The sequence below is a fragment of the Propithecus coquereli genome, unplaced genomic scaffold (assembly GCF_000956105.1).
Source record: "Propithecus coquereli isolate 6110/MARCELLA unplaced genomic scaffold, Pcoq_1.0 Scaffold32, whole genome shotgun sequence".
NCBI classification, from domain to species: Eukaryota; Metazoa; Chordata; class Mammalia; order Primates; family Indriidae; genus Propithecus; species Propithecus coquereli.
The window spans coordinates 8,838,692-8,864,873 of NW_012148841.1; the positions used below are offsets into that span (position 1 = coordinate 8,838,692).

The window sequence follows — 26,182 nt, forward strand, 5'->3', positions numbered from 1 at the left end:
AACTACATTAACTACATCTTCTCTGTGCTTTTTGACAAAAATAAATACATAAAAACTTTCAGAAACCATTATCTCTGTGCTGCTTCTCCATGTTGGGTCATTCTCTGCTTTCTATTCTCTCCTTTCATAACCTGTCCCCCTGCCTTTCCTTCACCAGGCTAACAGCTTCTGTCAGCAGGCTTTTATTCAGTACAGTATCAAAAGCCTCGCAGAAAAATGGATTAATCATGTTCACTGCTTCTCTTTGTTTACCCCTTCAATTCTTGTAGACTTCAAGCAAACCAAGAAAATGCATGTCTAATTACAAATGTGTACTCCCTCTCAGATAGTGATTTGGTGCAATTCTCTTTGAAATATATCACAGAATTAAAGGTTCTCTTAAGAACTAATGTTTCAAATAAGATTAGTTTTCCCAAATATGTCTTCTACATTAAATATGTCTTACAATGATTTAAACACATATTCAGTATACCTCAAGTTCCAAAAAGAAAGTTTATGTATGCAAATGTCACAGAAGTGATTCAATAGTTTCCTTTTATATTTTCCACAAGTATTCTTTGTGAGACAGACACAATCAATCATTTAAAAATAATAGTACTTATAAGTGGGAGCTAAATAATGTGTACACATTGGCACAGAGTGTGTAATAACAGACACCAGAGACTCAGAATGGAGGGTAGGTGGGAGGCGGGTGAGGTATGAAAAATCACTTAATGTGTACAATGTACACTATTCGGGTGATGGTTACACTCAAAGCCCAGATGTCATGGATATTGCAATATATCCATGCATCAAAACTGCACTTGCACCCTCTAAATTTATACAAAAATAAAATAACAGTAAATTTGGGGTTAAATATTATTACTCAAATAACAGAAATTATGTATTCTGTGAACCTCCAAAGTGGACCTTTGAATAGTCTTGTTGCTGATAAGTCTAAATAGGATAAAGAATCCTCATTGAAATTTTATTCTTAAAAATATCAGAATGTCATCCTTCACCATTAATTTTATGCCAAGATTTAAATGAGATAAATATTGGTGACTTTACTATTTCTTTATATGACAGTTTCATGCAGTAATTCTCTATTGCATAAAAATTCCCTCTTGTCCTGGATGAACTTGTTTGCTTTGATTTTTTACAATGTTAAAAGTAGTTTTTCTAGATAGCACTGATGGTTTCCTCTGCGAAAATACTACGATTGGAACCCCCAGGCACAGTGGGCAACATCATCACCCCAGCACCATTGAGCCATTTCTTCTATGCCTGGACGCTGTCTCACCATTTTAGAAAACGGCTTTCTGGTAATTTTTGTCTTCTTGCTGACAATTAAATAGTCAGAAAGTTTTAAAAGCAGTAGTAGATTCTTATGTCTCAAATAACAAGTAAAAGATACTAAAGAAATAAAAAAATTCCCAAACACTCATCTTTTTCAAACCATTAGCCAGGCAGAACCACATCACGATGAGCCCTTTCAGAAATATGGTATGAAAAAAAATATTGGTTTAATGGGAGTTCAGAATATAGCAAGAGAAGTCACAACCCCAAATGAAGCAGGGTGGAAACAGAATTCCCCTGCCTGGCCTGAAGAGATCCCTGCCTGCGAGAAGAGGGGGTGTCCAACTGAGATGCCAAGTTCACCAAGTGTCTAATGGACAATCCATTTGCACATCTCTTCCCGTATTATTCCAGTACTCCATATTATTGCACTCCATAAATATTTTCAGCTTTTTCTCTTTACAGAAATTTTGAAAAGAACAAAAATGAAACTCAGGGCAGGATTTTGTAGAGGACAGACAGATGCCACCAAGCATTTATGTTTATTAGAAGAGTATTCCTCCGGTGAACTTCATAGTTTATGGAGTCCCTACTAGATTGCAGTGTAGAACATTTTTGTATGAGGAGAATATTTCTGTAAAAAGTCTGCTAGGTCTGTGTTTTTATTTATAAAGGCACCACTGTAAAATATAGACACAGAAGACCCATGTGCAAATGGGCCCAAGTGAGCGAAGCAGCAGCCAGGGAGGAGGCACATCGGACACACCTCAGGTGCAGTGGCAGCTTAAGGAGGTATCCCAGGAACACATTAATCACTCATTCAAGGAATGCATTAATCAACACGGCTGCAACGGCTGGCATGCTCCATTGTTTCACTGTAGCATGCTAAAGAGCACAGAGCAGCAATCTGAATGTGAATTTCCACTATGCTGCAAGAACAAAACCCTTTTCAAGACTGGCTCCATGCACCATATCCTACTTGACTCTTTCAATAGAAATCATTCTCTCCTGTATTCGGGTAGTTTATGAACTTGCTTTCTGTGACAGTCAACCAGAAACAAAGAATCTTTACAGACCAGCTAAGTTTGACAAAAGCTGTAGAAATGCCTTCTGCAGATATGAAAACTTGAGTCCATCCAAGAGATTTTTTTTCCTCTGACTTACAAAACCAATGCTGTTGTGAAAGACAAAATAAAACAAAACAGAGCAAAGGAAAAAAAAATTCAAGCATCTATTTGTGTATGCAGTCAGTTGTGACAGCAACATACTGCATTACCAGCAGGGGCCTGGTCCTGGCCTCCTGCTCCACACTGGGTTTCATTTTCCTCCCGGGTAGTTCCCTAGATAACCCTCCTGTCAGGAATTGACTCCCTCTAAAAGCAGCCAGGGATGAAATGTCCAGATGCTGGAAGGAAGGGACATGATAAAATACCCACAGAACCTAGGCACACATGTCTACCTTTGTGTGCACAGAGTATACATGGACCTGAATGCATGGGGCTGTCCAGCATTCCTGCTGTGTGTCTCTTCCAAGAGCCATACTTGGAGTATCTTACTCAGTAGGTTATGGTGCCCAATTAAAGTTCAATTAATAATGATTTTGGTGATCAGACTGATGACTATAAAGATCCTAATTCTGAAGGAATAAGAGATGCCATTTATGACAATCATTTGAAATAAGCTTCCTCTCAGAAGGCAAAGATATTTTAATAGAGGTTGTACTTGCTGGGAACAAGGACACAGAGCAGTGGCTCCCACTCTTTGTCTGGTGGCACTGTTTTAGTCATTTCAGTGAACCTCAAAATTAAAATCCATGGTCTGCTAATCTAGACTTATCTCATCACCAGCTCCAATTCTAGTAACCCTAGAAAATAGTTAAAGACTACAAGCCAAAAGTACAGCAGGGAAAGCAAATCTGAGCGGGTAAGTATATGCAAAGAGCTATTTGCAAAGGTCACTGCATCAGCCCTTTGGTGCATAAATGCTAAGCTGCTACACATTTCCTGTACTGGAGTGACTCAGGCAATTTTTTCCTTCCAATTTCAAAGCAGATATTTCTTCCAACTAGACTACAGTGGGAAGAGAGGAATCCTGCACATGAAAGTTGCAGGATCTCAACCACTGACTACCAGCACTAATCACTGTTGTCACAGAAACATAATGCCACCTCTCTCATCACTCTCTCACCATTATGTCATCCTCCACCTGACTAGCTCCCAAGAGAGAATGCTGATGTCTTTTTTCAGACATTTTTCAACTGCTCTCTCTGAGCCTTCAGAAACAGCTACCAAACTGAGCAGGCCAGAGTAGTAGGAGTCATGGGAAGGGTACACGGTGAGCTGTCCAGAGAAAAATGGTTGTGTCCCATAAGAATAATGAGGACAGGATGCAAAGGGCAGAGAAAGCTTAATCAATAAAGGCATCTCAATCATGGATGCCATTATAACTTGGAGATAAACATCAGGAAATGTATTATAATTTGACCTCTCTACAGAAATGCTGTACGTGAGATTTAGTATGCTTCCATCTGACCCCAGGACACAGAGCTTTGCTCAGACTCCACACAGAAATGGAAGGCTGGGCAGTCCCCTGGGATGGAAGAACAGAATGTTCCTCACTGCACTGTCATTCAGCTTCCAGGAATGCTGCACTTTGGTGGTGAGTAGCCATCCTGTGAAGTTTGCCACAATCACAATAGAGGGATTGTTCAAGTATGCTAACGTTTCAAGAGATGTTGTCACTTCTTTGAAATCTGGATCTTGCCTTCATGATCACATCAGGGTGAAGAGGGAGGAAGCTAATAAATATAAGAAAAGATTGTTTTGGTTTTCCAGATGACTAAGTATTGAATAAACTTAACTGGCATAAAATGATAAAGACGTGAATATCCTTTACTTAGAGTTAGATCCCTGTCTTGGTTTTTGTAAGTTCTAGGCTTCCCAGGGGAACTGCTTTATTCATGAGCTTTTCATCTTGAGTTTCGTGGGGCAAATATTCTTTCCGTGGATGCTATCTGTGTGTCTTCTGGATTTGACTGGTGTCAGGTAACATGAGATAAAACCTAGCTTTAAAATGATCCTATAGGACAAAATTTTGATGGGTCTCTTTACTGTTAAATAGCACTAAAAACTGTATTACAATTTGTCATAAAATGTTGGTTCACATTTACAAATCAACTTAATTATAAGATAAAGCCTTTTTACTCTTATTCGATTTACTGTTATCTATTCAGAGTATAATTACCATTCTCCTAAGATGTATGCATAACTTAAACAGCTTAGTACTCTAAATCGAAGGGAAAGAACAATTTTCAAGTCATCAACCAAAAGCAATCAGTAAATAACTCCAAGAACCGGTCAGATTTTTCTTTCTACATAGCTTGTCAAAAGGTAACATGCTTTAAGGCGTAGTATGGGCATTATTTTACTGCAGACTTTTTATGGTTACTACCAGCACCAAACTCACACCAAGGTAGCCAGAGCAGAAAACCAGTTACCCAAGTGATTTCAGAGGAATCCTCTACCCTCTCGTCTCGCTCTGGTTGATTCCTGAAATGCCACCATTAGCAGCCCCACATTTTTGCCCAAGGTTTTCAACCCAGGTAGAAGGCAGATTTTCCACGGAGAGAATTTATACATTAGGGCTAATGACAAATGTGAGCACAGTTTTTATGCGTGACACTGGACACTGGTGGAGGTAGCACTTTCCAAAGGGAAGGGATGTGGGACAGGCATGGGGATTTGCAAACCACAGTCCACAATTCGTGCTACTCACATCTTTCAAACACTACAGCACATCAGTGAATGTGGGAAACACTACTGAAAACTCTTAAGTAGCTACAAAAAACGTACTCATTCTAATGGCAGAGGCCGAATGCTTGAATAACCTGGGGACATTCTGAATACCAGTGGAGCCTTAGAATTTCGGGAAGTTTCAGCAGCAGTCTTTGTGAGGGGAGGGAAAGAAATGAGGAAGACACTCAGTATTTATTCGACCAGATTAAACCATTCACCAGGATAAAATGAGATATTTTAGAAGCTGTAATACACCTAACAAGTTCTCTTGAGACACTTAAAAAGCTAGCTAAAAAGATCAGGAAGTATGTACTGAGAAAGGCAGAATTGAACCTTTACTTGTTGCTCTAAAGAACAGAGATTTTAAATCAAATATCTTTCATGCAATGAAAGGAAGAGAAAATAATCCCTCCAGCCAGGAAAACTCCCTTAGAACTACCTGAGAGTGTGCTAGAAACTACCTGCTGTGGACCCTAGTCCATGCCACATTTAAAGGACACCAAGCACTTCCTCGAAGTGGCCCCTTTGCTTGCCTTGTCTTCCTCTACTTTCTTGTTCACTAGAAACCACCATTTTTACACATAAGCTCATGCTCTCAATGTCTTTCTACCTCTCGTAGGTTTCTCGCAATATATTATCCAGATAAGAACTTGCCATATCTTACTACCGATACTAGTATTTTATTGGTAAGCTACTGTCCTTAACACCATTAGTACTAATTCCTCACTTCTAACAACTGCAATTTGGTATATCCATATTCCATGTCCATGGCAGAATGAATGGAGTCTTACTATCACATAGCTTTACCTTGCAGGTGTTCTTTATTTTACAAAATATGGACACTTGTAGGGAGGAGGGGTACATCAAAAATTTATAAAATAAGTCATTTTGCATTAACCAAGGAAGCTTCCTATTAAAAGAGAACTATATACAAATTTAAGGCTCTTTTGGTTTTGGTCATAATTACCTAACTTATCAATTTTGCCCATTTTTTGCTAATTTTCACTTTTCAAGGACTCTTCAAGCAGAACATAATATGTGCTATTTGATTTACAAAGCAACATTCTCAGTTTCCAGGCTACTGATTTGGGGATTTCTGATGGTATTTTGAAACACTATAAGAACTAGTTCTATGAAGTCAGTTTCAGTATAACACAATGGAAGCAAATTCAGCTGAGGCATGAATCATTTCCTCTTAATTACAAAATGACACCTCAATGGATCAATCTAAGAATTCTCAAGGACAAGGGATAACCTGTGCGAAGGATTTTACTACCTCAAAATCTTGTATACAATCTTCTTAAAGTCCACGAGAGTGTCTTTATTTGTTAAACGAAACCTATGAGGTAAAGGACTAAATGTCTCAACAATCAGGCTCTCATAATTTTTTAAGAAAGCTTTTATTGGTTGAGACATAGTTCTTGGAACTGTGTTCCAGATCTCCAAGTAAGATATTTTTCATCAAGTTCCGTACTATAATAGATGGCCTTTCAGACGGCACCATAGGCCTGGCAGGGTCTGTTCAAGAGCTGATAATTCTGATGACACAAATAGGAATGGGGTGGGCAGTGAGGCTGGGAACTAAGAAGCAGTAGGGAAGGGATTTAGAAAGCAGAAAGCACATTTCAAAGTAATATTTAAACTTTCAAAACAGACTTTTTAATTCTTTGGAGTTCATTGTGAGATAAGAAAAATCATTAATGAATCCAGAAGAATTTTGATATGTGATTGAATCAAAAAGAAAATTCTTTCCTTGTAAATGACTCCCTATAATTTTTAATCTTTAGTTCCTTCAGAAACATATTTTTTACTAGCAGTGATTTTACTCTGCTATTTTCTGGATTTTATGATTCATGATTTAGTAAAATAAAAATCTTATTACTATGAGAGGACACAAAGACTGGTTTTCTTCCCTGTGTATTTGATCCATCCTCTTTGGCAGCAGTAAGATTAATGTTTCTGCATCTGCGTTCCTCTTTTCTGTCTTTTATCATACTGTCTGGTTTGAAAAGTATTAAATATAGCAATAATATTACATAATCACATCATTAAATAAATCACATCATATAATTTTCTTCGTTACTAATTTGAACATTTTAAGAAGACAGACTCTTACCTTTGCAGGTCTTCTTATCTGAAGGTGTTCTTCCTTTTAATTCTTTAAACCAAAGGTCTTTCTAGCATTGCTCTGTGGGTTGAAGAGTGGGGGGAAATGTTAACAAGACATTGGTTGTCATCAATCACAGAAGATTGTCAATACATTAACTCCAACTGACTCTCTGATGGGAAACACAATTACAGAGAGAGCCCTGCAAGGAAGACAAATTATGAGTAGATTTGCTGAAACATATCTTTGCTGGCTTCAACCAAAAGTGACAGCAGAGAGGTGACCAGAATTCTGGTGGACATCCAATTAATGGATCCCAGCCTAAAGAGACATGTCTGATTCCTCTTCTAAGTTTAGGGGAATAGAGGGCTTTTTGTTGTGTGTATGTGTATGTGTGTGTGTGTGTATATATATAACATACGTACATATATGTGTATATATATGTACAGTGTGGATAAAATACTTTCTCGCTGTGGGCTTATTATTATTATTGTTTAAATTGTTTATTTAGTAGCACAGGAATTCTTTGGACTATGTATGAAAGGCCCTAAGTTTTCATGAAGAGAGTCACAAAGAGATGACAGGAACAGTCGAGATCTGAGGAGAAAGTTCCACTGCGGCTATGCACAGGCCAGCCATGGACAGGTCCCAAGCTCTGTGACCTCCAACTCTTCATTTCTCAGCCTCAATGTTTCCTTTGCAAATATTCCAGCTGAGAATTAGCCAGAAAAGGACAGCACGGATGGAGAGTAGAACAATCACAGTCGAGCAAATTAAGTTTCATTTTTTAGACAACCAATTCAGTGACACCCAACATTTTCTAAAGGAGGATTTGTGTCTTTTTGAACTTTGGATTTTTGGAAACAGAAGTCATACTATCAACCTCTGAAAAACCCTTCAGAGAAGAGAAACAAGTGTCAATTCAGGAATTCTGGATTGCACTCAAATATTAGGACAACCATGAATTGCAAAAGTATTTCACTAATAAAATAAAAAAGTGTAATAATCTCAGCTGTTTCAGTTTATGCATGTGTTATAAAATATTTTCTCCATTCAATAGCAAAAAAACCTTCTTAATTACATGTAAAACCACCTTTAAATATTTTTATTGTACCTAGTGCAATGATATTTTATCTGGACAAAATATTAATATTGTGGAGGTTAGTGATTTTTCCTTGGAATTGAAACCAATTTTATAGTAATAAAGATTCAATTCCCACTTTAAGAAACCCTCTAGAAGTATGTAGGAGTGTATAAGAATTTGAAACTATGTCTACAATAACAATTCGATTCAACAAACTTACATTGAGTATTTAATATATGTCTGTCAATTCATTGGATATATATAAATAAGGAATAAAGAATAAAATACAAATATGTCATGCTTCCTATCATCACCATAAAATGCAGTATTTATAGAGAGAGCATTGTGAGACCATAGAAGGAGGAACAGTTAATTCTAAAAGGAGGCATCAAGGATGGCTTTCAAAGGGAGATAACAATTGAATTGAACCTTAAAGGTGGGTAGGAAGGGCATTCAGGGGAGAAGGAAGAATGGGAGCAAAGGAATGGCAGTGGCAAAGTGGGTGTCGTGTGCCCACTGGTAGAGCAGTGAAGCCACAGCCATGGTCTCGATGGGGGAAAGGGGTATGGCAAGGGGGGAGGCTACACCATTCACCTGGAGCCAGAGTGCAAAGGGCCTTGAGCACCAACCAATCTATGGGTCTGACTTTAACTTGTCAGTGGTGTGGGTGACTAAGGGAGGCTAGACAGTGGACATGGAGACTCTTTAGGAGGTGTTTCAGTAACCAGTATGCAAGATTCTTGCCTTCTACAGGTAACCCCTGCCTCCTCCCTGACCCCACTCCCAAAAGGTACACACTTGACTCCTCCCCAGGATGAATCGGGATACACAAATGGAAATAATATAAAGTTAAAAACACTGATCAGGCCATAATATCTGAAATTATTACACATCTTTCAATTTTATTAATGAAATAATTTTGTCATATGTAGTCCTAATCGGTGAGTGTAACTTCAGAGGTGGAACTTGGTGAGGTTAGTATGTACATGTGGTCTCTTTTCTCTCTTCTTCACCTGGCCATCTCTCTTCCCATCTTCCCACCATCTCCTCGAGCAGGGCAGCTCAGCTCTGTGCTTCTGGCCCTGCCCAGGACCTGAGGCAGGTAGGTTGGCCCAGTCTAGTACTTGATGCCAGGGAAACCCCTCCCTATGGGTCCTTTCTCTTTGTTACTGCATGTGTGTTTTGTATCACTGTTCCCCTTTCCATTGCGGTGTTCATATCTGACGCTGGTTTGGGCTCAAGGGAAACAGATCCTGCCTAATGGAGTACTTTGCTTCCAGGCCATTCAAACCAACCTGGCTTAGGGAAAAGGAGCCTGCCAGCTCTTCCAGCAGTGTGTAATAGAGCTCTGCATTGGGATTTGAGACCAAAGCTTTAGCTAATAATAGATTTTTACCTTGTCTTGCTTTGTCAATGTCCCTACTATAAATGTCTCTTTTGGGGACCTCACGGGCAGAGCATAATGTGTGCATTTTTGGGTCTCTTGTCTAAAACATACCACAATCCTTCATCTCCAAATAATCATGTCAGTTAAGGTAGACATGCAACTCAAAAAGATAGCCTGTTCCTTCCTGCTTAAAGTTGCTTCTAAAACAAAAAAATTTCTGTGTGTGGTAAAATCAACAGAAATTTAAAGAGTACTTAAGTTTGCTGGACCAAGCCCTTTAGGGGAATCTTCACCCCAACTAAACCCCTCATTGTGTTTGAAGCACCTACAACACATGGCTATGGAGCTATTGAAAATTTGTATCATAGACAACTAGAGGCTATAGCTAAATACTGCGGAATTAATTAAATATACGTCAATAAAATTATTGTAATTTTTACCTGGAGGAGATAAGAGAACTAACATTTAACAAGCTACTGTTATGTCTCAGACTCTTATGTCTGTATTATAGCAGGTGATACACCAGTTCTATAAGTATCATTATCTCTTTCATACAGAGGCAGAAACTGAAACAAAGAGAGGTTAAGTCAATGACTCTAGTCACTCTAGCTAGCGAGTAATACAGCTGGACTACAAAACCACTTCTGTCTGAATCCAAAGGCTGTGACTTTTCTACTTCACCTTGTGGCTCTTCGGAGAATACAAGGCTAAACTTGGGGTGAGGGTGCCACTGAGGGTTTAGAGGAAGGGCAGCAGAAGAGGAAGCTACCAGAAAGAATGGCCAGACCAAGAGAGAGACATGGAGAAAGCCAAAAAATAAAAATCTCAGGAAGGGAGGAGGGTGGTCCCAGGGTCGAAAGCTATAGGAAGGATGCAAATGGGGAGGACTCTGCAGCTATCAGTGGCGCATCCCTGCAGCCCTGAGCTGGTGCTCTCAGTATGACATCACCTCCCCGTGCACTATGGTTTAAAGCTTCCATGAGTCATGCTGCACTATCATTTCCGTGCCTCTCTGCCAAACATACTTTCTATTAGTAACGTTTCACAAAAGGGGCAGGTATGAAAATATTACTGAGTAGAGTGTGGAAGAATATGCTTTTGAACATAAATTTTAAAGGGAAGTCAAAGGAATGTGGTTTTTTTGGATAAGTTTTAATAGTTTTTAGCATAATTCAATTCAGGGCAAAATTGTCTAAAAAGAACACATATGTAATTTTGCATAGATATACTTCCATGGCATCATATGGAAAAATTATTTCATTCTTCCTTACATGTATTATTGATATGGCACTGTCACATTTTTAATTTTTTTAAATTTTTAAAATTTTATTAGAGATGAGGTCTCACTGTGTTGCCCAGGCTGGCCTCAAACTTCTCGGCTCAAGTGATCCTCCTGCCTCAGCCCCCCCAGGTAGCTGGGACTACAGGCACGTGCTACCACACCTGGCTCACAACCACATTTTTAACCTCCTTTGATGATTTAAACCCTTAAGCCTTTGCAAGAACCACCAAAAGACTGTGTAGTAACTGTATTTCCATGTCAGCAATTATGCCAAATATTTCCAGGGAATGATTTTGTTACATTCATTACTCTTGTTTTGACAATTGTGTCAATGGGATTTCATCACTCTGAAATGCGTTTAGGTCAACAGAATAGGGTAATACATCATTGCTATGTTTCCAATAACCAAATAACAATTTATTTATTTATTTACTTTTTTACAAAAATGCAATCAACTTATCCTATTAAATAAAACCAGTCCTAAGTCAAAAGGTCAAGGTGAGATCTGATGTATTTTAAAAGTAGCCTTCAGAAAAGATGAATGACATCTAGGTGAAAAATGTAAGAAACCCAAAGGCCATAGTACACATAATAAACCAATTATGATAAAAGTAATTCAATGGTATGTAAGTATAACATAAAAAATTCAATAATTCAGAAAAGTGAATATTCACCTTAGCCACTCATGGAAAAATAAAATAATAAATTTCCTAACTGCCCCAAAGTAAATTGCAATTGATTGGCATAAATTTTTTGCAGGATTTGTTTTTGCTTTTATTTTGTTTTAAAATGAGACTCCGTAACATTCAATATAATGGAAAATCTGTTACTATAAACACTATTAGGTAAAAAGTATCAGTATGCAAAAATGTCCGAAATCTCATTTGGTTTATACTTTCTGGCACAACTGTTAAGATATTAAAAATGTTCACTCTTTGGTTCTTGTGAGGCTGAGTTCTAAAAGCTGGCCTCCTTATGAATAATAAAGGGTAGATTACATCGAGATGTCAAGCTTTGACACCCTCAAGCCAATTCTGTCTTTAATTGTAACAATTATTTTGTTTATACTCTTCAAAATAAATATAGATGAGAAATATTTTTCAAAACATCAATTTTGAAGATTTTGCATGTAACAATATATTTATATCCCTGCATGCATTTATATGATGTATTAATATTTATTCACCTTTATCTATTTGTACAGCATGCAAAATTGTTTGCTCTTTTATCACTATACAATTATAGTAATTAACAAACTTTTAAATTTTTTTTTATTTTTTATCTAATAATTTTTATTTCAAAATATTAAGGGGGTACAAATGTTTTTGTTACATGGATGAATTGTATAATGCTGAAGTCAGGGCTTTTAGTGTGCCTATCTCCTGAGTAGTGTACATTGTACCTACTAGGTAAGTTTTTATCCCTCACTCCTCTCCCACACTCCCTCCTTCTTAGTTTCCAGTGTCCTTTATGACAAACTTATTTTTAATCTTTGGTCTTAACAAAACTTGACTAGTAACAAAATCATAGACTAACCCTAAACTCTTTTTTTTCCCTGCACTTCCTGCCTTTGACATCATTCTTGGACTGAATTTGGGGTCCATTCATACTTATTAACTGGAGAGAAAAGGATAAACAAACAACCCTGTTAAAATTGGCAATTATCTTTGGTTTCTCCAGGGTAGGCCTGTCATCCAACAGCCTAATTCAGCTTGACATGGCAAAAAGCCAAACTCATCTTGAAACCCAGTCTCCCATTACAGCAGCCTATGAAACAAAACATATTCCAAAAAGCGGAGGGTATGGTCTGAAATAAATCAGGTTCTCCAACTAGTAGCTCAACCTGATGGCACCCAGAGGGTCCTGCCTCTACCACAACCTGGCTGGCTGGGGTCCTGGAGACACAGGGCTCTGACTTCTGGTCCCAAGTGTAGCCCAAGTTCAGCCTACTCTTGTAAGACTAAATTTGTTGGGACTTGGGACCAATGCCACGTTATACACCTTTTAAAAGGCAGGGTGGGAGCAAAAAGGGATCCAATCTGACAGGAAATTTGCAGGTAAACCAGTGTGGATCATGCTTTACCTTTCAGAGAAATGAAACCACTTATCCCTTGATAAATCAAATTAAGCGGATTGAAGACTGACGATCACTCACAGAAGACTTTGTTTCAAGTGACACTATCATTTGTTACCTTGCAGACAGATGCAAGCGTCCAATAGTGAGCAAATTACACTGACGGAGGGCGTGTTGGATATACACCACCTTACTGTCAGTGCATTGGCAATCATGTCATATACGTTATTGTAACATTTTATGGTACTTAGTTGCTGTGGTTTGAATATGTCCCCCAAAGTGCATGTGTGGGAAACTTAATCTCCAATGCAACAGTGTTGAGAGGTGGGACCTTTCAGAGGACTTTTAGGAGTCAAAGCCCTTGTGAATGGATTAATATCATTATTGCAGGAGTTGGTTAGTTGTTGTAAGAGTTTCAATCTGAGATGATGAAAAAGTTCTGAAGATAGATATGGTGATGGCCACACAACAGTGTGAATATAGTTAGCGCCACTGGCCTGTACACTTAAAAATGTTTAAAATAGCAAATTTCATGTTATATATATATATATATATATATATAACCATAAAAACACAGCTATGAACTTCCTTCTAACACTGTAAGTTAATGTATATAAGATATTTGTAGGAAAAAAATTCAAATTATACCCTATACTTCCCCATTAATACTTTCTGTGTCCTTGAAGACAGAAAAACATTAATTTACTGAATAAGTATTTAATGAGCAACTACTAAGGCCCAGTCACTTGCTCTAAACACTGAGGATACAGTAATGACCAGAATAGAAAAAAATCTCCTCATAGAGCATTTATTTATACATCTCCTCATACACCCAACATTTATTAAATGTTTATCATGTGCCAAGTTTTATGCTGAGCACCACAAATAGAATGGTGAAAAAACAATGAAAGCATCAGCTAACCCGACACTTCCCTGCCCTCGTGAAGCTTATAGTCAGATTCAGGAGGAAGGTATTGAACAGATGTCAATCACAGAAATGGATTTAAAATACCAACTTTGAAAAGTTGTTAAGGCAGAAGCGTGTTGTGATGGGAACTGGTTTAGTCAAGGTCAGTCTTTCCTAAGGAAACGATGCCTGAGCTGAGATCTAGAGGGTCAGGGAAGGGACACTGTGGCTGGAGCAAAGCAGGGGGCTGGGGGAGAGGTTCCATGAGTTTGGAGACACAGGCAGAGGGCCGGCCACTCAGAACCCTGTTGATCTTTCTGTCTTCATCTTAAGGGCAATGGGAAGCCATTCATGTATTTTAAGGAGGCTAGGGGTGGGAGAGAAATGATTTGATCAGAAATAACACTAATTTTGCTGCTCTAACAATTTAAAAACTACCAACTGAAAATGAAGGCAAGAACTATAAGTAAATTCCTTTATAGTTATAAAAATAGGTGAAATAATTTGAAGCTTTCAGATGAAAGATAGTGTTTAATATATCAAAGAATTATCATGATCAGATACAAAATGATAAGTTTTTTGTTTTTTCTTTTCCTTTTTTTTTTTTTTATTTCAGCATATTATGGGGTACAGATGTTTAGGTTACGTGTGTTGCCCTTGGTTCCCCTCCCCTCAAGTCCGTGTTTCAAATATGTCCATCCTTCGGGTAGTGCGCATTGCACTCCTTGTGTATACAAATACCCATCCCCTCCAAAATGATAAGTTTTTAATTCTTTGGTGTTGATCAGAACACAGTCTCTTAAGGTCCTATTATACAATCTACTAATGAAGCTGAATTTGGTTAAAACTGAGTCACCTGAACTTGCAAGCCTGGTCGATTCAGTTGCCCACCCTTGATTAACACTGTTTGAAGTGAATATTTTGAAAAACAAAACAATAGTGAAACTATTTGATCAAAGAAATAAATTATATTAAATTTCGCATAATATGATTACTTTGGCATGTTTCCTTGACACATAAGGTAACAAGGGGAAATTTAACTAATTATTTTACTGACTTGATTAATATTTAAGAACTTGAATAAAGAATCAAATACATATACATTTCTTCCTTTAAAATATGGTTATCAATGCTAATTTATACTGGTGAACGGGGAAAAAAAAGTTCAGACCAGCATAATATTGTGAGCTAAGAAAAGATATACATGTAATAATAAAAACTCCACCTTTCGTATATAATCAGGTTGCTATGTTAATTTATGCAGACTTAAACATTCAATAAGTAGGTGACAAATATTTCAAATTCTGGATAAAAACAGGAGTAGGAAACATCAAACATGCCATTGTGTAGTGAGCTAATCTGACCTCTGAACAACATAGTACAACTTCAGACTATGTTTCAATTCAGAAAAGTTTTATAGACTTGAACAATATAGTTTGCATGATTCATCTTTTCACCAAATTGTCATTTATATAATTCAGAGCTGTCAATTCACTTTTCTGCTTAAATTATGTTCAGAATGCAACATATGCAGCCAGAGGAATATTCCCAAGGATGCTTTCACCACATTTTTTTTTTTATTTTTTTTTATTTCAGCAAGTTATGGGTGTACAGATGTTTAGGTTACGTGTGTTGCCCTTGGTTTCCTCCCCGCCCCCCCGAAGTCCGTGTTTCAAATATGTCCATCCTTCGGGTAGTGCGCATTACACTCTTTGTGTATACAAATACCCATTTTATTTTAACCTGCCAAAGCCCCCTTGTGTTTACAGGTCCCGGGAACTCAGGCCTACTTGCAAAGAGGCCATTGCTACCATTACCTTTTGACACTAAGTCTCACAAAGATCTTAATTTTAAACTTTAATCTGACTTGATTTAAAACCTAGTAATTTTATTGCCCTATCAATTTACAATTTGATCTGACCAATTTTAATATAATTGTACACAAAAACCTCTTAAAATTTTTTTTTTAAATTTCATGTGCAAAATTCCTCTTTAAAACAAACTTTTACATGTCCAATTGTCTGTTGGTATCAAAATTGTAGCTCATATTCTAGCAGATGTTATGACTAATAAATCAGATGTAAAGACAGGCATAAAAATATAGTAAATCAGATTCAGGAACAGTAAAGGAGAATGAATGCACTGCCCTTAAAAGGAAGGGAAGAAAAACCTTTTTTAAAAATTAAAATTATAATTTGGCTATGCATTTTTTTTTGTTGTTGTTGTTGGTAGTAAACAGATCTCATTATAAAGATGAAATAAAAAGAGGTTTTGAAAAACTTTTCAAACATTTGAATAAAGATTAGACATTTTTTTTTCAAAGTTGCAAAGTCCTTTTTGGTTCAAAATTCTCCTTAGATCCTCTAGTTTTCCTGTCTCCTCTTGATACAGACATGAACTTACAAGTAGTCCCCTCACTTTTATATTTCCTCACAACTTCCTGAGTATTTGACATGCTCACTGAACTGAATTTGAGGTCTTTTCATAATACTGCTCTGGAAGGAGAAAGGAATGAGCCACAACAGAAACGACATGAAGTGGGTTCCAAGTACAACTCTGCTATAGCTTCTGTGATTACCCCACATTCATCATAATATTGGTTGGCACCTGAGACCTCCTAATGAGGATTTTGTCTAATTCTTAGTTTACACAAGCACTGATCTGAGATTTTAGTTATACTGAGTTTTTGAACCAAATGGAACTTTCTGAATATAAAAAAGGCAAACGAATTCTAACAGGATTTAAATTAGGGCTTGGAAAGATCCTCAATCACACCTAAGCCTGCCATTCCAGATTTCTCTATAATAGTATTTGAGCAGAGTGGCCTAATCCTGGTCAATATCAAAATGACTTTGGGAGTCTCAGAACACTCAGTTCTCTAAATCAGTTTGCCTATCTAAGATTATGAAACCCTGGTCTTACAAAAATCTTGAATACTATTAGTCCCAGGTTGCTAACTATGGTTAAGTCCAAATACGAAGCTGCCCATTTGAAGAGATCATCTTCAATGTAACATGACCTATGTTAAACAAGCCATTATTTATAAATAAAGCAATCAAATTATGAATTTAAGAGCTTACCAGGTGACATTAGGCAAATTACTTCCTTTCTGTGTACAAAATGGGGTTAATAGTCCTGACCTATCTCTCAAGGTCTCTGGGGACAATTCATTTAGGAATTGCCTAAGTGCTGTATAAATGTTACTAGTGTTATGAGAGCTTGGTTTTATTGTCATTGGAAGGCCTATCATAATAAGGAATTCAGAGGTCTAGTCAGAGGTGAATTAACAAAGAGAGGTCTATGCTAATACAAGTGCCCTCTGACCTTGGATCACTGAGCTTGAAAAATTGCACAGATCACAATGTAAATGAAGTTTGTATTTTCAGAGACACAGAGTTTTTATTATTGTATTTCTTTTTAATTCTTTTGCTTTGAAAATCATTACTTTGGAAGCAAAACAACCAATTTCCATTTCCACCTACTTTTTTTTTTTTTTTTTTACATTATTCTCTTAGCAATTCCCAGCATCATTTGCATTTAAGCATGACATTGAAGGCATCCTTCTGAATCAACTATCCAGCACACTCAGGACACATGCCTGTCAGTAGACATGGGATGCATATACATCAAATCTCTTTCATTTTAAGGTTTTTTAAAATTGCGTGATCCCTAGACTTTCATTACTCCTAGAGAAAGTAAGTTCTCTTTTTCACCGAAATTTCCACAATTCATTCACATATTTGGCAAATAGTTTTTGTGTACCTATTACGAACCAGGCACTGTCCTAGATGTTGGAGATAGCAGTGAATAAAACAGGCAGAAATCCCTGTTCTCACATAGCTCATATTCTAGTAGGTGAAGATAAATAGTAAAAATAAATACAGTATTTTAGGATGAAATAAAGAATAATGAGAGGACAGGTGTGCAAAGATGGGAAGGGCAATTTTAAATATCATGGTCAGGGAAAAACCTCCTTAAAAGGTAGGATTTGAGTAGAGATTCAAGGGCCACAAGTGTTATAGCCACTGGGGAAGGGCTTTGCAGGCAAGGCAAGGGTGCCCGGCAAACGCAAAGGCCCTGGGGTAGGAGTTTGTTTGCCTGTTTGAGAACAGTGAAGAGGACAGGTGGCTGAGGGGAATGAGCAAGGGGGAAAAAGCGGGAGATGAAGCTGGAGGTGGATCAGGGAACCAGGTGATCTAGGGCAAAGCCCCTGGCTTGCACTCTGAGTGAAATGGCAAGCCCTTGAGGAGTTTTGAGCAGAGAAGTGACACAATTTGACCTCCATCTATACTGAGAACAGGCTGAAGGGGAGCAAGGTTGAGACCGGAAGACCCCATAAAAAGCTATCACAATCCTCCAGAGCAGAGGTTAGTGGTTTGATCCAGGGTGGGTAGCACGGGGTAGACTTTCACAGCTTTCAATTATTAAACACATCCTTCTTCTTCATCTAGCTATGGTTTCATATTTGAATTACTTCACTTCTAAGGAAATATTTTTTTCTTTAAAGCCTTCCCTTCCCATTCCCTCACTCTCAATAATAATGCTTCTCCTCACATCATTTTAGAAAGGGTCAAAACATGCCAAATTTGGATGTAGTCAAATCAGCAAGTAAACTATTCTCCAAAACTGCAAATGACTTGACAGGGTTCTACTGAAGTTCTCAGAACAGAGGGCTCATGCATCACAGTACGGGTGAAAGCCAGGCGGAAGCCTCCCTGTAAAGTGGGGGCGCGGTGTGAGGAGGGAGGGGACCGGTGGAGACGTCTCAGGAGGCCAAGAGCCTCCATTTTCAGCAATGTCGCTAGCTTTCTAAGTCCCAATACTCCACAAAAACATTTTTGAAGCAAATTATGAACCCGTATTCATATACTCATATGTCCATATTAACCAAAGAAACGCTCACTGACTTTAATTCCTGTTTGTCTAAAATTTAGTACTGTACTTTAAAAACTTTATTTTTATTTTTTTAGCTTTAGCGAGGGCTAGTATAATCAGACACCATGTACCAGGCAAACCTAAGCACTGAGGCCCTGATTACCAAGAAACAGTGGACAATCCCTTCACCAAATAGAAAGGAAGTGGCTGCATTCAAGCACATTTCCCTATTTCCTACTAAGGTGGTGGCAAGGGCTACTACCCCAAGGGAAGATTCTGGAAATGGCCCTTGTGGGAAAAGGAGGAAAATACATCAGTGTTTTCAACTAACCTAGAAAAAAATATTCTTGGCAACTTTAGAACCACAGAGAAGGAGGAATATGTAATCGGCAAGTTCTTGGATTACCATGGCATCTGCTTTAGGTAGGTGGGAGTACTGTCACTCTTGATCTGGGTCTCATTTTTTGCAGAATAATTAAGAATGAGAACTTGGATATTCTATGAATGAAGTGGTATATGATTATTAATGGATTATTATTACTTTAAATGAATTATTTTTCTTTTCTTCATTTGGGTGACTTATTAGAAACAAACAACACCTTGACATTTAGAAAAAAATTTTTTTCCCAGATCTTGGAGTTCTAAACTGCTACTCCAGTTCCTCCAACTATCTGCGTTGCTCCTTCATCTTCTTCCGATGTCTGACATTTCTCTGAGGACTTCTTTGGCTGCTTTGTCCAAAAGGGCAACCCACATGCAACTCCCGATCTCCTTTCTCTGCTTTATCTTTCTTCTTAACACTTACCACCATCTAACATATGAAGTATTTTATTGATTTATCTTCTTTATTGTCTCATGTACCAGAATGCAGGATTCATGGCAGGGATTTTGTCTGCTTTGCTTGTGCCCTATCCCTAGTGCCTGGAACAATGCCTAATATAGAACATTATAAAATTTGCTCAATGACTAAATTAATTCCACAAAAGGATCAGATAAGAGTTTTAACTTGAAATGCTATATTTAAAAGATCAATTTTGGCCAGTAAATGCACAGGAAGTATTTCTGGAAAGACAAACAAAAGACTGATACCAGCATTTATCTTAGAGGGAAAAGGATTTGATGGGGAGATATTTACGTATAATTTTATAGCCTTATGTACTATTTGATCTTTAAAATCATTAGACTTTTTTTTTAATCATCACTCAGAGATGTCTGAGTGCTGTAAATTATGGGCCCGTTTAATTCTTTTTATAATCTTCAATAGTAAAAATCTAATAAATGTTAATTTAAAAGTCATCACATATATTTGTAAAAATCTACACATATACATATATTGTATTCAGTGAGACATACAAAGTTAATATAAAAAGATACATCTAATAACTATTCTACTTTTTGAGCATTAAAAAAATTATATATCACAGGATTAACAGAACTAGCTTGGGTGGTATATTGGTACAAAGACATTGCAGCAAATGAGGACTTCCCACTAATCAGGACATTCTGAATGCTGGAAAAGGAACCAGGTAAGAGAGTATTCTTGCAACCTTATTCATACTAATTACATGGTAGCAAGTATTTCAGCTGAGGCCAAAGCATTCCAGTTTTCATTTGAATTTCAGGGTAAGGCTAAGTATTGTATAATATAGTATTCATAATGAGATTTCCTCAGAAAAATGGGAGGAAACCATAAAAATCAGAGTACTGTCAGGAAAGTCAAAGAGAAGTGGGTTGACAAAAGAGTAGAATTAAACTATGAGTATAGTTATTTGAAGAGTAAGAAAATTCAAAACCAAAAGAAGGAAGACATGGCAAATGAATGTAACTCAATAGCATAAATTAAATATTATTCTCAATATAACTCAAGTAAACATGAGATCTAGGCCATAAATGTTATAAAGGAAAGGTTTATAGATTTGATCATTTATTTTCTGGGAATGAAATGTTAATTATCAAGTTTGGGAAAAGTGTCCTAGATCCCTATTCATAATCCACAGGCTCCCATGGTCATAAGGCACAAGAAATTTCCCAAAAGAAACCAAGGACAGGGAAAGCAGTACTGAGGGACAGGGACTTGTTCTGAAGGAGAGGAAAAGAGGGAAGCATGAAACTCATGCATCAGGTTGCCCTGATTCCACACTTTTCTCAACAGCGCTCAGCTATTTTGGTATCTCTTCTCCCTTCTCTCTCACTCTCTTGCTTATTCCACTTTACAATCAAACAGTCTTTGATTTTATTTTTACTCTACCTAACACCAGCTGTTGCCAGAGCCTTCTTATTAAAAGGCTTAGTCCAAACAGTCTGATCATTAAAGCAAACATCCAGCACATGGAGCCAAGGCAGCCTTTTGGAAAGGACACCGATCCGAATGCCTGGGTGGGAATTCAGCTCTGCATGCTCCTGGCTGGGTAGCTTCAGGCACACTGCTCAGCCTCGCTAAATCTCACTTACCTCATCTTTAAAATGTGGCTAATAAGATCTGCTCTCTCTGCAGAGGATGGTTAAGAGGATCAAACTGGACTGTGCAAACTGTAAAGCACTATATACAAACATAAGTTATTTTTCTGGTGACTTTCGTGCTATTTTGTTATTGTCCATGGAAAATCTGAACAAAAATGGAAAAATTACCCTGTGAAAATACCAGAGTATCTTTTAATACACTTGCTTCATGTCCAGCTGTTAAAAAAAGTCAAGACAATGAATATTTTCTGGGATATTCCTAAAGATGAGAAACTTTGGTTTCAAGATATTAGCTTGGTTGAGTTAGGTATAATCACACTATGTTTCATTTCATGGGGTTCAAAAAACTGAGATTTTGAATATAATTTTACATATGGCCTGAAGATGTTCCATGAGCTAAAGCTAACAAATCCAATTATCATTTTTCTTAAAGTGCCCCTAATCCAGCTTTTCTTGTCCTCTTGACCATGAACTTTCTGGAATACAGGAGAATTAATACAGAAAACTTAGGGGAAACTTTCAAGTTAGTACAGAGAGAATGAAAATACAACCTCTTTTTAATCAAAAAGGCACATGAGTAAAGTTTATGCTATACTTTGCACACAAAAAGTACTATAACATCCTTAAAAACATCAGGAATGCAGAAAATAGGGGAGAAAATGGCTTTGAGGTAATATAAAAATGGTCCATGAGACTATTAAGAGCAAATACCTACACAAAGAATGACAAAATACACTAAAATTACATGTTAACACACCTTGTTCATGTACCCTGATAGCAAACATAAACCTACTAGCACTTAATTTTTCTTTAAAATGTGTTCACATTTTGCTGCTAAAAATATTCAAACCAAATCCGACTGTCATTGTTCCGCCAAAGCCCCTTTTAAGTGTTGAACAAGCTATGTGAAGGATAACTGGTTTTTGGAACAAACTCCACCTTCCAGAATGGCACACTAAATCAAATCAAATCAATGAACAGAGAACATACAAACTCAGACAATCCTTTATGGGTGGAACACAATTCTAATTCTGGCTTCAGTTTTAAACAAATCATTAAAATGATACCTGAGAGGAGGAACAAAAATCAATCCAATCGGTCCCAGTAGCCAGGACTGTCAAACATCACTTTCCTCCGCACATAAACAAGCACAGATACTACCTTACAAATGAAGTTGTCTCACTGCTTTCCATTTCCTTCCAGTAGCAAAAGGAAAATCTTAAACAAAGTGCCCATCCTAGCACATTTCTGCAGATAAAAGCCCTGGCAAGTGAACCCTGCTGCGTCTGGCCCATGTGCAGTAAAACGTTAGAGTCCTGCTCTCAACAACCAATCCGAAGCTGCTCAGACCTCTCAGGCCTCCCAGGGTGATCAGCCTGGCTTTGTGGCAATACAATGGGAGTTAAACATTTCCTCTATTTAGAAGCAAGAAAAATCTGTTTAGTTGCTCAAAATTATTTAACAAAACACACAGTGGGTTGTGATAATAATACTGTTTTAAGAAAGTATCTGCCATATTTTCACCTATGAGGGGGAAGATATAAAGTTGTTACATAGTTTCTTTTTTTTTTTTAATCTAGTAGTAACTCGAAATAACATTTTAGAATGCCTATCTGGTTGTTTAATTATTTTTTCTTTACAGGCTTGAGACTGGCTTGTTTATTTCAGTCTCAGAACCCACATCACATATGTGTATAACCTGCCATCCCTATGACTCACAACAGTACTTTCTGACTTTTTTCTTTCTCATGGTAACCTAGAAACTCTATTTGCTTCAATTACTTTAATGTAAGATTTTAGTAAAAATAAATACTATAAGTCTTAGTTTTTTTTCAATTTCATCCCTCTTTTGGGCTTCTCTAGTACTCATTGTCATCAGTATTTACCTATCCAAGTTGGTTGTTATTATTCTTGTAAGCCAAATATTATTGGTACATAAGTACACAGATAAAAATAATAAAGTCAGCTGGTATTTTCACTAGCATGCTAAATACGTTAGTATTATATTTCATGCTAAGAAGACCTAAAGAAAGTGATGGAAAGCGTTCTAAAATGTATTATGTACAGTAGGATCTCATTGTTGGAGTTGCCACAAATCCCTAAGCCACCTGTTTTTGCTCGAACTTCTAATAATTACTTTTCAAGCTTTAAGATTCTCCAGAAAAACTTTAAGAAAAGCAGATTTATGAGTCATTCACCAGCTATGATTCAAGTTTAGAAAGTGTCCATTTACTATATATTCAGTTAGTTATTCAATTCCTAAGAACAACCCTGAAAAACTGTTCTGTATTTATTACAGTGACTGTTGTGTGAACAAGGGTTGGATATATTTCTTTGAAGCTCTTTTCAGTATTTCTTAAAGATCTGCTTAGAATAATGCCTTTCTTCACTAAAGCACAATCAACGCATAACATAATCTCCTTCAAAGAATATTGTCCGAGATCAACAAGGACCACAGCCACATGACTTCCGAAACCCAACCAAGTAGAGACATCAGAGAATCCCGACTGGGGCCTATCTCTGCACATCCATTTCTCTGCAGAATATGTCCCAGTTACCTTTGAATTATGCTAATAGAAACCTGAAACATAGAAATAATTTTCTGATTTATTTTTTACTCTTATAAAAGATAAAACAAGTAGAGGGGGAGAGCCTTTAAACTTATTTTCTCTTGATTTTATATCTACTGGCATGTATTTGTGTGCTTAGAGCTACCAGCTGATAGAAAACAGGAAATAATCAGCTGCCTAGTCACTGATAGAGCACACACTACTGATAACAGAAACCAGGCGAAAGAGTATGATTTCTAGGTCTTACCCCTTTTAGTATTTACCAATTGTTTATTTAAAGTGACTTTATACAATTTAAATAAATACTTCTATTGGAAAGAAGAACTTGTCCATGTTTTTCTATTAATGTGTTAACATAACCTTTTCTTTTCCTAGTTAGCTATTCCTACAGGTACGAAAAAGGTTCACACACAAATGTGAAAGAAGGTTGGATTTTAAAGAACAGTATAAAAATGGGTTTTGAACTGTGATTGTGCTCTGGACAGTCAGGGCTAAGACGAGTCTGATTGTGCAGCTTGGCTGACCGAACCTAATCAGAATCATCTCGGCACACTGCTTCACTACAGCCACAGACCCATTAAACACTAAATGCTTCTGCAGTCCCATCTCTCGCTCTGGCTCCCACTGTGCCTGTCACCTTGCAACAGTGGTTACTCAGTGGGCTACTCAAAACATTTTTTTTGGTAAATATAGGTGCTGGATTTAACAGGCTCCTCAAAATCCATCATCAAATCTGTCATTTTATGGCAAGAACCGCTACTGTCCCACTATAAGAGGACCACAGGGACTGCCATGCAGAAGGGGGCCCTTTGAACTAATAATTTGTCTTGCAATATATTTTTATTAAGAAAAGTTGAAATCATGACAGCTATTACTTCTTCCATAAAAGCAGCTCTGTCTTCAATAATTGAATATTGGAGATCTCATTTTAAACTCATCAGGTTATTAACTCTTATCATCTTGCTTAACACATTCTGAAACAGGTAATTCCATTTGAGGGGCCAGGCAAGACAACTTATGGCACCAAATGTGCTTTGCTTTCTGTTTCCCATATTCAATCTCTCGAAGTGTGTAAACCTACCCATTTCTGATACGTATCTGATTTCCTACATGATATGACATGGTGCCCATTCTAATTTAAGTATATAAGAATAATAGATGTGATTTTTTTACAGATAAACTCCTTCGTTTAAACCTACACATATATGTTTTCATTAAAATAGATACAATCAGAAATTTTTAGTTTTTAATAAAGTAGTTTCTATACAAATTTTATAATTTCAAATATCATAATATATGTGTAGAATATTCACCCTTGGTGCCTCAATTTACTTATCTGTAAAATGAGGATAATATAGTATCTTCTTCAGAAAGCTGTTATGAGGATTAAATGATTAATGATTAATGATTAAATATTAATGATAAATATTCCTAAATCACTTAGAACAGTGCTTAGCACATAGTAGATGCTATGTGAGTGTTTCAACAAATAAAAATAAATCAGACACTATCTATGAATGAAAAGATGAGCAAATGATTCTTTCAGACATTCGTCCAGAATGAAAGAGTTACACCCTGAACTATTAGTTTACCTTCATATTTTATTTTCATAATTATTTAGCAGGCCGTTATATTTACCCAAGTTCACGTTCACTGCCAATTTTTTTCTGCAATGTTTTGTAGGTTCTCCTAGTATAGAAATGATGGATGCTTTTCTTTTGAATTGTTTTACAGGAAGAAAAAGGGGTGTCAATTAGCTGGTTGAACATGTGATAAAGTTTTGCTAAAGTATCCTATCAACTAGGTGGGAAAAATGAATTACCCAAGAGTTTCTTTCCTCCATCCTGAAATACTGTGCTATACCCAAAAGCTCCCAAGCATCAAAGGACGTGTTTCTCAAAGCTTCAGATCTGCATAGTGGAGACAAGTTAAGTGCCATGTCATTTACTGAAAGTGCCACAGGAGTCATCTGTTTCTGTAAATACTGTACAGAGACCCAGGAATCCCACAGATAATTTGATGGAACAGCAGACTGGCATCCTATTGCTTTTTCCTAATTTACTGATAGGCAAAATGCCAAAATTCTAGAAAGGTATTATAAAGCTGAGTTAAGGAGAGAGACTGAAAAAAGTGTTTTTGAGATGAACTGGTACATTTTTAAATATTTCAAGAGAAGAACAGAGATTGGGTCTCTTTCTGAATTCCGGCACCATCAAACACCAAGACTGAAATTTGTTTCTTTGTGAAGACTCAAAGACAGTCATCTCACATTCATTAATTCTCAGCTCTTTCTTTCTCTTTTCTTTAATAACCTTCTCCCTATCGCTCCTGCCTCACCTTGTTTAGAATATGTACAGATTTTAC

At 37.0% G+C, this 26,182-nt stretch overlaps 1 long non-coding RNA gene across 1 annotated transcript in view; it reads right to left on the reverse strand.

Annotated features, from left to right (window-relative positions):
- Window positions 1–7,206: 7,206 nt before the first annotated feature.
- The window catches only part of LOC105815221, a 151,342-nt gene continuing 132,366 nt past the window's right edge, over window positions 7,207–26,182 (reverse strand). Inside the window, exon 3 of the long non-coding RNA XR_001137731.1 lies at window positions 7,207–7,260. This is a non-coding gene — a long non-coding RNA (uncharacterized LOC105815221). The remainder of the gene's footprint in view (window positions 7,261–26,182) is intronic.